The following is a 9,880-nucleotide window of genomic DNA, read 5'->3' on the forward strand; positions in this document are numbered from 1 at the left end:
AACAAACAAACAACAAACAAAAAAAAACCTTATGTATACAATGTTTTGCCTGCACATATGCATGCAGGCCAGAAGAGGGCACCAGATCTCATCATAGATGGTTATAAGCCACCATGTGGTTACTGGGAATTGAACTCAGAACCTCTGGAAGAGCAGAGAGTGCTTTTAACCTCTGAGCCATGTCTCCAGACTGAGAGCACTTTATAAATTAAGCAGAAGCAGATGTTTAATGTTCATGTGTCAGCACCCGCGCAGTGATTCCCATTTCACTCTATAGGCACTGATGCCTGGGGCTCGCGGAAGTTGCTTCACAGCTGTTTTGTATGTGTGCCCTTTCAGGATCTGGCGCCAAGTTCCCAGGGACTCTCTTGAGCCCAGGTTTTTTGAAAAGCTAATGGCAGAAGCGTTGAGATTCACTTGAGCTATCGATTTGTCCTTAGGTCCAACCCACCAGCCACCCGTGACCCTGTCTCTGCCAGCAATTACCTTCAGACGTGCTGACGGGGTAGTGGGTCTAACTAAAGCCTTTGCACTTCTGCCGCTGGTGCCAAGACTGCAGGTCGCTACTTCGTACCTGCCATTGTACTAAGGATTACTGTATTCTCTTGCCTTATAGGGCTCGGGCAGTGTCTCAGGAGGCAGGGTAGACGATCTTAGCAATACCAAGTAGTTCGTAGTGCAGGATGTACAAGCACCCATCAGATCGGATGCTGCCCGTGGTCCTTGAACTCACTCTGAGTTCCCGGAACTTATCCTTTGTATAAACATGGCTGGGAGAATTCTGCCTTTCTAGGCCTCTAGACGTGTCAGGATACCCTAATAAAGGGGAAGGTACTCTCTGACAGCGGGCCATAAGTATAAAATCATCTCAAAGTTCCTATAGTTTTCCAGAAACACTCAGAATTCTCATTAAAAAAGAAAATCATCTCATGTGTCAGGAGATCAAACATTGAATTCCGTTTCGGCTATTTGGCCATTTCCTAGCTGTGAGACCTTGAGTGAAGTAAGGTCTCTAAGCTCCTGGATTGTCACCTTTAAAATAAGAAGGATGAAGTCACCGCTTCCTAGACTTTAGAATTGGTTTAATGTCTGGGGTTGGGGCCTGTGTTCTAATGGGCAGAAAAGCTCTGTGGGTTAGATCACATCTAAGATGGTCTCTTAGGTTGTTTTTGTTATTGTTGTTGTTGTTTTTGTTTTTTGTTTGTTTTTCTAATTTAAGTATTTGAGTACACCGTAGCTGTACAGATGGTTGTGAGCCTTCGTGTGGATGTTGGGAATTGAATTTTTAGGACCTCTGCTGGCTTCAGTCGGACCCGCTCGCTACGGACAACTCTGCTCGCTCAGTCCCTGCTTATTCCAGCCCAAAGATTTATTATTATACATAAGTACACTGTAGCTGACTTCAGATACCACCAGAAAGAGGGCGTCAGATCTCATTACGGGTGGTTGTGAGCCACCATGTGGTTGTTGGGATTTGAACTCAGGACCTTCGGAAGAGCAGTCAGTACTCTTACCCGCTGAGCCATCTCACCAGCCCAGGTTGTTTTTTTGTTTGTTTGTTTGTTCGTTTGTTTTTAAAGATTTATTTATTTTTATATGTAAGTACACTGTAGCTGTCTTCAGACACTCCAGAAGAGGGAGTCAGATCTTGTTACGGATGGTTGTGAGCCACCATGTGGTTGCTGGGATTTGAACTCCGGACCTTTGGAAGAGTAGTCGGGTGCTCTTACCCACTGAGCCATCTCACCAGCCCAGGTTGTTTTTTTAATTCTCATTTAATTGCAACATTCCCCTTGCGCTTTCCTTCCTGCAAACCCTCTCATATACCCCTCCTCATTTCCCTTCCTTCCCCCTCAAAACTACGGCCTTTTTATTTTTCTAATTTTATTGCCCACACACGTGCGTACGCATATAGATTCCCAACTATGACCTGTTGAGCTCATACAATGCTATTTATGTGCATGGTTTAAACGCTAACCACGTGGCACGGGATAACCAATCGCTGTGCTCTTCCCTGGAGAGGCCCTCCTCTCTCTCACCTCCAGCTTTACTCAGTAACCAGTTGTTCTTTGAGGTGGAGGACCCGTGGGTCCCTGTCCTCCCCACGCCCCTCCAGGCTGTTTTGCTTGTTCATTGCTGCTCTGCTCTTCAGCTCATGTTGGGTGGTCCTGTTGGTGAGACTTTACTACGAGTGTAGCTTCTGATGCCACCAGAAGACCCCTTCTCACAGAAAACACCCTGCTCCTCTGGCTCTTACAATCTCTCTGCTCCCCTTTTTCACAGTGTTCCCTGAGCATTAAGTGTGGGAGTGTGTTATAGACATATTAGGGCGGAGAGCCACGGATCTGCCATTTCACTGGCTGTGTTTTTTTTTTTCCTGCAGTGGTCTCTGCTCTGAAGAGGCCTTTCCTCGATGACTGGTGAAGAATAACTACCCTTACCTGTGGGTATAAGGACAACTGCTCACAGATTGTTGTTAGGGGTTGTGTGGCTTTAGTAAATTAGTCCTTGTAGAGTCTCATCCAGTAGCTATGGCTTTCTCAGTGCTGGGGGCTCAGCTAGGTTTCCTGTGCCTTGAACACCAATTAATCATCTAGATTTCTACTTCTATATTCTCGTAGTTCAGCCTGTTACTGGATCGGATATACAGTTTGCTATTGTTTTATACTATTATTTGTCCCCAGGGCTGGAAAGATGACTCAGTGGTTAAGAGCACTGACTGTTCTTCCAGAGGTCCTGAGTTCAATTCCCAGAAACCACATGGTGGCTCACAACCAATGCAATGGGATCCAATGCCTTCTTCTGGTGTGTCTGAAGAGAGCAGTGGTGTACTCATATAAATAATAAATAAATCTAAAAAGAAAAAAAAAAGAATTGTATGTCCCCAAATGTATGCACTGAGGCACTGAGGTCCTGATGCCCCAAAACTTTGAATATGTCTATTTAGAGAAGGTCATGACTGGGGTTGCTAAGGTTAAATGAAGTTCCTGGCTTAGCTCCTGCTTCACAGGACAGAAGTTTTTTTTTAGGAAGAAGTACAGCAATACAGAGAACACTGGCAGACGGACGCCCACAAGGAGAGACAGTGAGAAGGGGGGCATCTATGGGTCAAGGAGTGAGGTCTCAGGGAAAGATTGGAGATACACTGTGAGCTCCTTGGTCTGTCAGACTGTGGACAGCGAGAAAGCAAACACGTTGCTGTTGGTCTGTCCACTGCGGTTTGTCTTACGGCAGCTCTAGCATGCACACAGAGCAAAAGAGCTTACTAACCCCACCAGACCTCAGCGAACACAGTGGTTGTTTTATTTGTTCAGAGACATCATACTACTAAGTGGGTATAAATGGACTAAAAGAAGCCTAACTTCAAAATAATGGGTTTAATACGATTTTACCCCCAAAATGTTTATTAAAATGATCCGTGGAAATAAGAAATATATTTAATACCACTATAATTTGTTTCCAGGGCTAACGTATTAAAGCAATAGGACTAAGGGAAAAACTAGAACAAAGAAAATATGCAATAATTTTTATCAAATAAGAATAGCCCTACTTCACTTAATAAATTGCTATCAAATATTTAATATGATCCTTTTGGAGTTAATGCAAATCCTGGTTACAAACATATGTGGAACACAGTTTATTATTTTTGTTTTATGCTGGTAATATACATCCTCATATATTCCCAGGTTCCTGCATTTCTCTGTGAAGTTTTCCTTAACTGTAATTGTTTTAATCTTAATTTTCAGTTGGTTCCACCAAAGGGGGAGGGGAGTTTCAATAAGATGTTTTCATTTAACCAGAACTGTAAAGAAAAAAGATATATTGCCACCTAGTGGAAATTAGGCCGAATCTCTGTGTAATTCGGGTTTTTAACACAAAATGGGTGGTGGGGAAGTGTTCCTGAATGAATATGCATGTGCTGTAAATCAGAGAATAAGCTCCATGCCTGCCTGTCATGTCATTTGGACCTTTGTGCCTGGTGTCATCCATGTCTGTGTCAGCCACCCGTGGATCTGCTACTGCTCTGCGCTGATTGACACATCTAAGCAGTTTTCCTTAAAGGCATTTAGCTGAAATAGTAAGACAAGACACAGAAAAATATAAAACAGTTGTCACTATAGAAAGCCAGTAAGTAGTATGGCAACCAGGTAGGGTAACTACAGTCGACTTGGAAAAGTTATGACTCTCGACGTATTTCTTCATCCCCCTAGATAAATAAGTAAATAAATAAGAGGGACTACATGATTTGTAAAATGCTTTCAATTTTACAATCTGACCACATACTTAGACTGTGTGAAGTTTTCTTCCTTTCAGTATCATGTTTGCTTGTTCTGTTTTTCCTTTTTGCTCTTAAGTAACTGCCCGAGTTCTTTGTAGAAGTAGTGTTCATGAAAGAAGAGGTGTTTGCCTTGGAGCAATGTTTCAGAACAGAGCTGAAGGAGCTTATGAATGCAGAGGAAGTCCCTATCTATTTACTTGGTTGCCAGGTTTCCAGAAGTATTTCTTTTTCCGTAAGAGTAAGGTGACCTGGCTAATTTTATCTTCAGCAATCACGTTCCACTCAGCTAGGTTAGCCTCACGGCTTCTATCTGGATATAGCATCCTTTATTGTTTCCTGTCCCCAAGTCTAAGGAAGTGCTTATTAACTGATTTACTGGCGCTGACCTTTAAGTAGTATGGAGGACGATGTTAATTACTTGCTACACTCCTCTAAGAGCCTTTCTTACCATAGACCAGGGAGGAAGGAGGGTTTAAAAAGACTTCCCAAGCCGAGCGTGGTGGTGCACGCCTTTAATCCCAGCACTCGGGAGGCAGAGGCAGGCGGATTTCTGAGTTCGAGGCCAGCCTTGTCTACAAAGTGAGTTCCAGGACAGCCAGGGCTACACAGAGAAACCCTGTCTCAGAAAAAACAAAAAACAAAAAACAAAAAACAAAACAAAACAACAACAAAAAAAAAGAGTTCCCTTTCAGGAGCTTGTAGTACATCCTGAGAATGTCACAATCCTTCGTTAACCATAGAAGGTGGGTGGCTTCTGACAGGCTTTATTTCAGCTGATATAAGCAAAGCAGGGAGCTTAAGTTATCAAATAGTTGGATGGATTTTCTTTTGCATCAAAAAGAGTCACTAGCGGGTCCTTTCAAATAGTATAGTATTGGCCTCCAATAAAAATGTCAAGTCTGGGAAATAAGGACGTTATAACATACCTTAGATAGTCAGTTGGTATCATTATTTAGCTTTAAAATAATTAGTTATAAGTGACATACTTTTAAATATTTTAAAGGGAAATATTTTTAAATTCTCCTCCCTCCCTGGTCGATGGCAAGATAGGCTCTTACAGGAGTACCAGCTGTCCAGGAAAACCCCATTTCTGACTATATTTACAAGTTTTACAAATCAGTTTCAAAGAACAAAAGAAATAGGATCTCATTTTTCTTCCTAGAAACCTAAATATATCGTCTTCAGTAATAGTTGATTCTTAAACATATTTTTGTACCATTCCTTATTTTATCCCGAATGAGAAATTACAATCACCTACCTCCTAGAAAATCTAACCTTCTTGTCTATTGTATATTTCCTTTTTATATAAAAATTATTAGGTTTATCTGTTTCTTTCATGTGTATGAGTGTCTTGCCCGCATATATGTCATCACGTGTGTGCCTGGTCCGGGAAGGTCAGGAGGATGTTCTGGATTCCCTGGTACTGGAGTTATAGATGGCTTTGAACCACCATGTGTACAGTGAGAATCAAACGCCAGTCCATCACAAGAGTAACAGTTGCCCTTAACTTAAAGTAGCCCTTAGCTAGCTTTCCAGCCCCTATTGTGCTTCCTTTAGAAGTAATCTAGAACACAGATTCACTTCATGTCAGAGGTAAGAACTGTCCTTTTAAACTGTGTCTTAGTCAGGGTTTATATTCTTGCACAAAACATTATGATCAAAAAGCAAGTTGGGGAGGAAAGGGTTTATTCAGCTTATACTTCCACATTGCTTTGCTGTTCATCACCAAAGGGAGTCAGAACAGGAACTCACATGGGGCAGGAGCTTGGAGGCAGGAGCTGATGCAGAGGCCATGAAGGGGTGTTACTTAATGGCTTGCTTCCCCTGGCTTGCTCAATTTGCTTTCTTATAGAACCCAGGACTACCAGCCCAGGGATGGCACCACCCACAATGGGCCCTCCTACCCTTGATCACTAATGAGAAAATGCCTTACAGCTGGATCTCATGGAGACATTTTCTCAAGGGATGCTCCTTTCTCTGTGATAACTCCAGCTTGTTGGCACACAAAACCAGCCAGTACAAATTGTAATGTACCTTTCCCCTATCGGCTTTGAAAGTGCCTCCCATTGCTTTCATTATGTAAGTTACAAGCCATCTCTATCTCTGTCTTCATCTCCATCTCTGCCTCCGTCTGCCTTAGTCAGGGTTTCTATTCCTGCGCAAATATCAGGACCAAGAAGCCAGTTGGGGAGGAAAGGGTTTATTCAGCTTACATTTCCACATTGCTGTTCATCAACAAAGGAAGTCAGGACTGGAACTCAAGCAAGTCAGGAAGCAGGAGCTGATGCAGAGGCCATAGAGGGATGTTTCTTACTGGCTTGCTCCCCCTGGCTTGCTCAACTAGCTTTCTTATAGAACCCAAGACTACCATCCCAGAGATGGCACCACCCACAAGGGGCCTTTCCCCCTTGATCACCAACGAAGAAAATGCCCCACAGCTGGATCTCACAGAGGCACTTCCCCAACTGAAGCTCCTTTCTCTGTGATAACTCCAGCTGTGTCAAGTTGACACAAAACTAGCCAGTAACTATCTCTGTCTCTCTGTCTCTCTGTGTGCCTCTCTGTCTCTCTCTGTCTCTCTGTCTCTGTCTCTGTCTCTGTCTCTGTCTCTCTCTCTCTCTCTCTCTCTCTGTGTCTCTCTCTGTCTCTGTCTGTCTCTCTTGCTCGTTCTCTCTCTCCATCACCTATATCCATCTTCAGTTTTTCAATCAGGCAGGCAGCTTCATCAACAAAACATGGAAAATGAGTACTGCATACCTGAAGCAACATTTGGAAGTGACAAAGACAAATGAAAGGTCCTGACACATGTCATTAGGCAAACTTTCTATACATTAAACAAACAAAGAAACAAAAAACTTTTAGGTTGATCTGACTCAAATTTCAGTATAATTTAATATGCCTGCTCCAGGAATAGATACATCTGCCAACTCATTACCACTACTCTCTTAAGATAACATTTCCCCTCCACTGAAGTTAAGCAGTATCAGACAACAACCCCTCATTTTGAGCAGTCGTTTTAAGTGCAGACTCCTGGAATGGATATTTTAAAAGATAACTTCTATTGACTGTACTAGTTACTGCTAGTATTAGCTGATAATTAATCAAATATTACTCCATAGTAGAGTGTTTTATTATTGGAATGCATGTTGTTTTAATATACATTCCAGAAAAGCTGAGGTTAAGAAGTCTTATCATAATAAATGAGAAGAGATTTCTAAAGTCACACATGTTAAATTCCAGGCATTTTCTGTAGCTCTTAATAGAAAAAAAGTCATAGCAAAATGAAAGACTTTGGCAATGCTGCTATTCTCAGAATTTAGGGAGTATTAAGTTAGGAAAAATACTATGAGGCATATGTAAACGGGTAATGATTCTTCCTACTACAATATTCTTCTGCTTAGGAAAAAATGTTTTATTAGCCCTCGTTTCTGTTGAATGCAATTATACATATGCATGATAATAAGCTTATTTATATTCAACAAAACACTCTTTTGGCAAGCAGCCTAGAATATTCTAGTACTCTAAGAGTCAAGCAAATGCCTCAGAGATTCAAAGTCTTTGTTTCCTTTTCAATATTGCAAAGCATAACAATTCTTTATCCTCTTGTTGCTACATTGTTAAGAGTGTATTAATTGACAAGTGATACAGGTTGCCCGGATGTGTTCTATGCCTACTAACAGTAGAGCATCCAAGTAAGAGGTACACCTGGTACTTGCAGTGCATGTATGTACTTGAGTGGGTATATTTGGCTTCCAGACAGAATAAAAGAATCCACTAGTGGAAGTGTGTGTTCTGTTTTGTTTCACTTTTGCTGTTGATTTTGTTTTTTCCTCATGCATTGGTGGTGTACAGCCTAGGTCAAGCCGGGGCTCAGAAACCTCAGCTAGGCGGTAATGAAATAAAATGTTAAGATATCTGATCTCTGGTGAGGGAAGGAACAACTGTGTCCCCTCCTGATACTTCCGGGCTGGATCGGGAGATGGAGCAGTAGTGTGGTCAGAAAGGCCCCAGTGACTCCTACTACTTGGGTTGTGTTTGATAACTATCTGAACTGTTGGCAGGCCACCTTCTGCATCTGTTTACTCCTCTGCGGCTTGAAATACTGAAAACTCTCTGGAGTTGTAGTAAAGAGTGGAGATGAACCAAGGGAAACCAAGTCAGGATGCATGCATAAATACTATCAGCTCTGTAATTCTCCCTTACAGATTTTCTGTGATTTCTTGATTACCTATGGCTTCTCAACTTCAATGGCACGAACACTTTTCTTTTCTCACTTATGAATGAAAGAGGTATGTCATGTCTTCTTTCTGTAAGTGGAACAGGATGTGGTTGAGAAACCTAGAGAGAAGATGTCTTAAGGATACACTGCTCCTTTTCTTTGAGAAAGGAAAATTAAACCAGACCAAGTCCAGTTTGAATCTGAATCACCTCCTGCACTCCTCAGAGTAGATTTCTTATCTTCCCTAAACATCTGGGTTAAAAAAAAAAAAAAAAAATCCCTCCAAGACTGTCTTGGAGGTTGAGTACTCCCCAGCTCCCTTCCCTGGTGGTCTGGTGGAGCCCAGGAATGCTGGCCTTTAGGGCACATGGCCAGGCCTGTTTGCTCACTCCTGCTGGAGTGAGCAGCGTGGGAGGTCCTGATAAGCTGGCTACTTACGGGTGCGAGATGCTTTCTGAACTTTTGTATACATTGGTGAGACAAGTTGTCAAACGTTCCCCAAGAAGTTTCTCGTCCAAAAGAATACAACTGTGTATTGTATTGACATACTACCTTATAAAATCATTATAATGATCCTCTAAAATTACTTTGTATTATTTATACAAATTTGAAAAGTAGCCACCTGATTCTTTAAAATAGTTCTTAGCCTCTTCTGAACTGTCTGGGTGCCAGGAGATCCTAAATCTAACTCTGGTATGAACTGAATGACATTTTTGAAATATGGAAGAGAGAGTTGACTTCTATTTTTGTTTAACTCATTCATTAGTTATGTAGTTCTCAATATGTGTGAAAAGAAGACCAAGCTTTCTGCAGCCTGTTTTATGTTCACTCTCTTGATCTACAGTTCAATAGTGCTCTAAGCTCACTCTCTTGAGCAGAATGAGGCTGGACCAGGGGAGGGTCGAAGTCAGTTAAGTTTCTCTAGTCTTGTTAGGTGACATTGTGTGTGTTGGAGAAGGCCTACAGGGTTCAGCTTCTAAAGTGCCCTAAGCTTTGTACAATTGCAATATTCTAAGTGAGAAAACCCAAGTGACTGCGGGTAGCAAGTGCTTGCACTGGGAGGCTGAATCACAGAGGAAAAGCGGTCTGAGGTCAGGCCAGGCTTCACAGGGAGAGTGTGTCTAACAAAAGGCAGGGTAAGGAGAAAGGCGGGAAGAAAGGAAAGAAGGATGGAAGGAAGGAAGGAGTGAGGGAGGGAGAGTTGGTGGAGGGATGGGAGGAAGGAAGGAGGAAAGGAGAGAGGGAAAGAGGGAGAGGAGACAGAGGGAGAGAGGAAAGAAGGAAAGAAGGAGGGGGAAGAAGAGAGGGTGGAGGGAGGGAGAGGAGAGGAAAGGAGGGAGGGAAGAAAAGAAGGAAGGAAGGAAGGAAGGAAGGAAGGAAGG

Source organism: Mus pahari, chromosome 13 (assembly GCF_900095145.1).
Source record: "Mus pahari chromosome 13, PAHARI_EIJ_v1.1, whole genome shotgun sequence".
Lineage (NCBI taxonomy): Eukaryota > Metazoa > Chordata > Mammalia > Rodentia > Muridae > Mus > Mus pahari.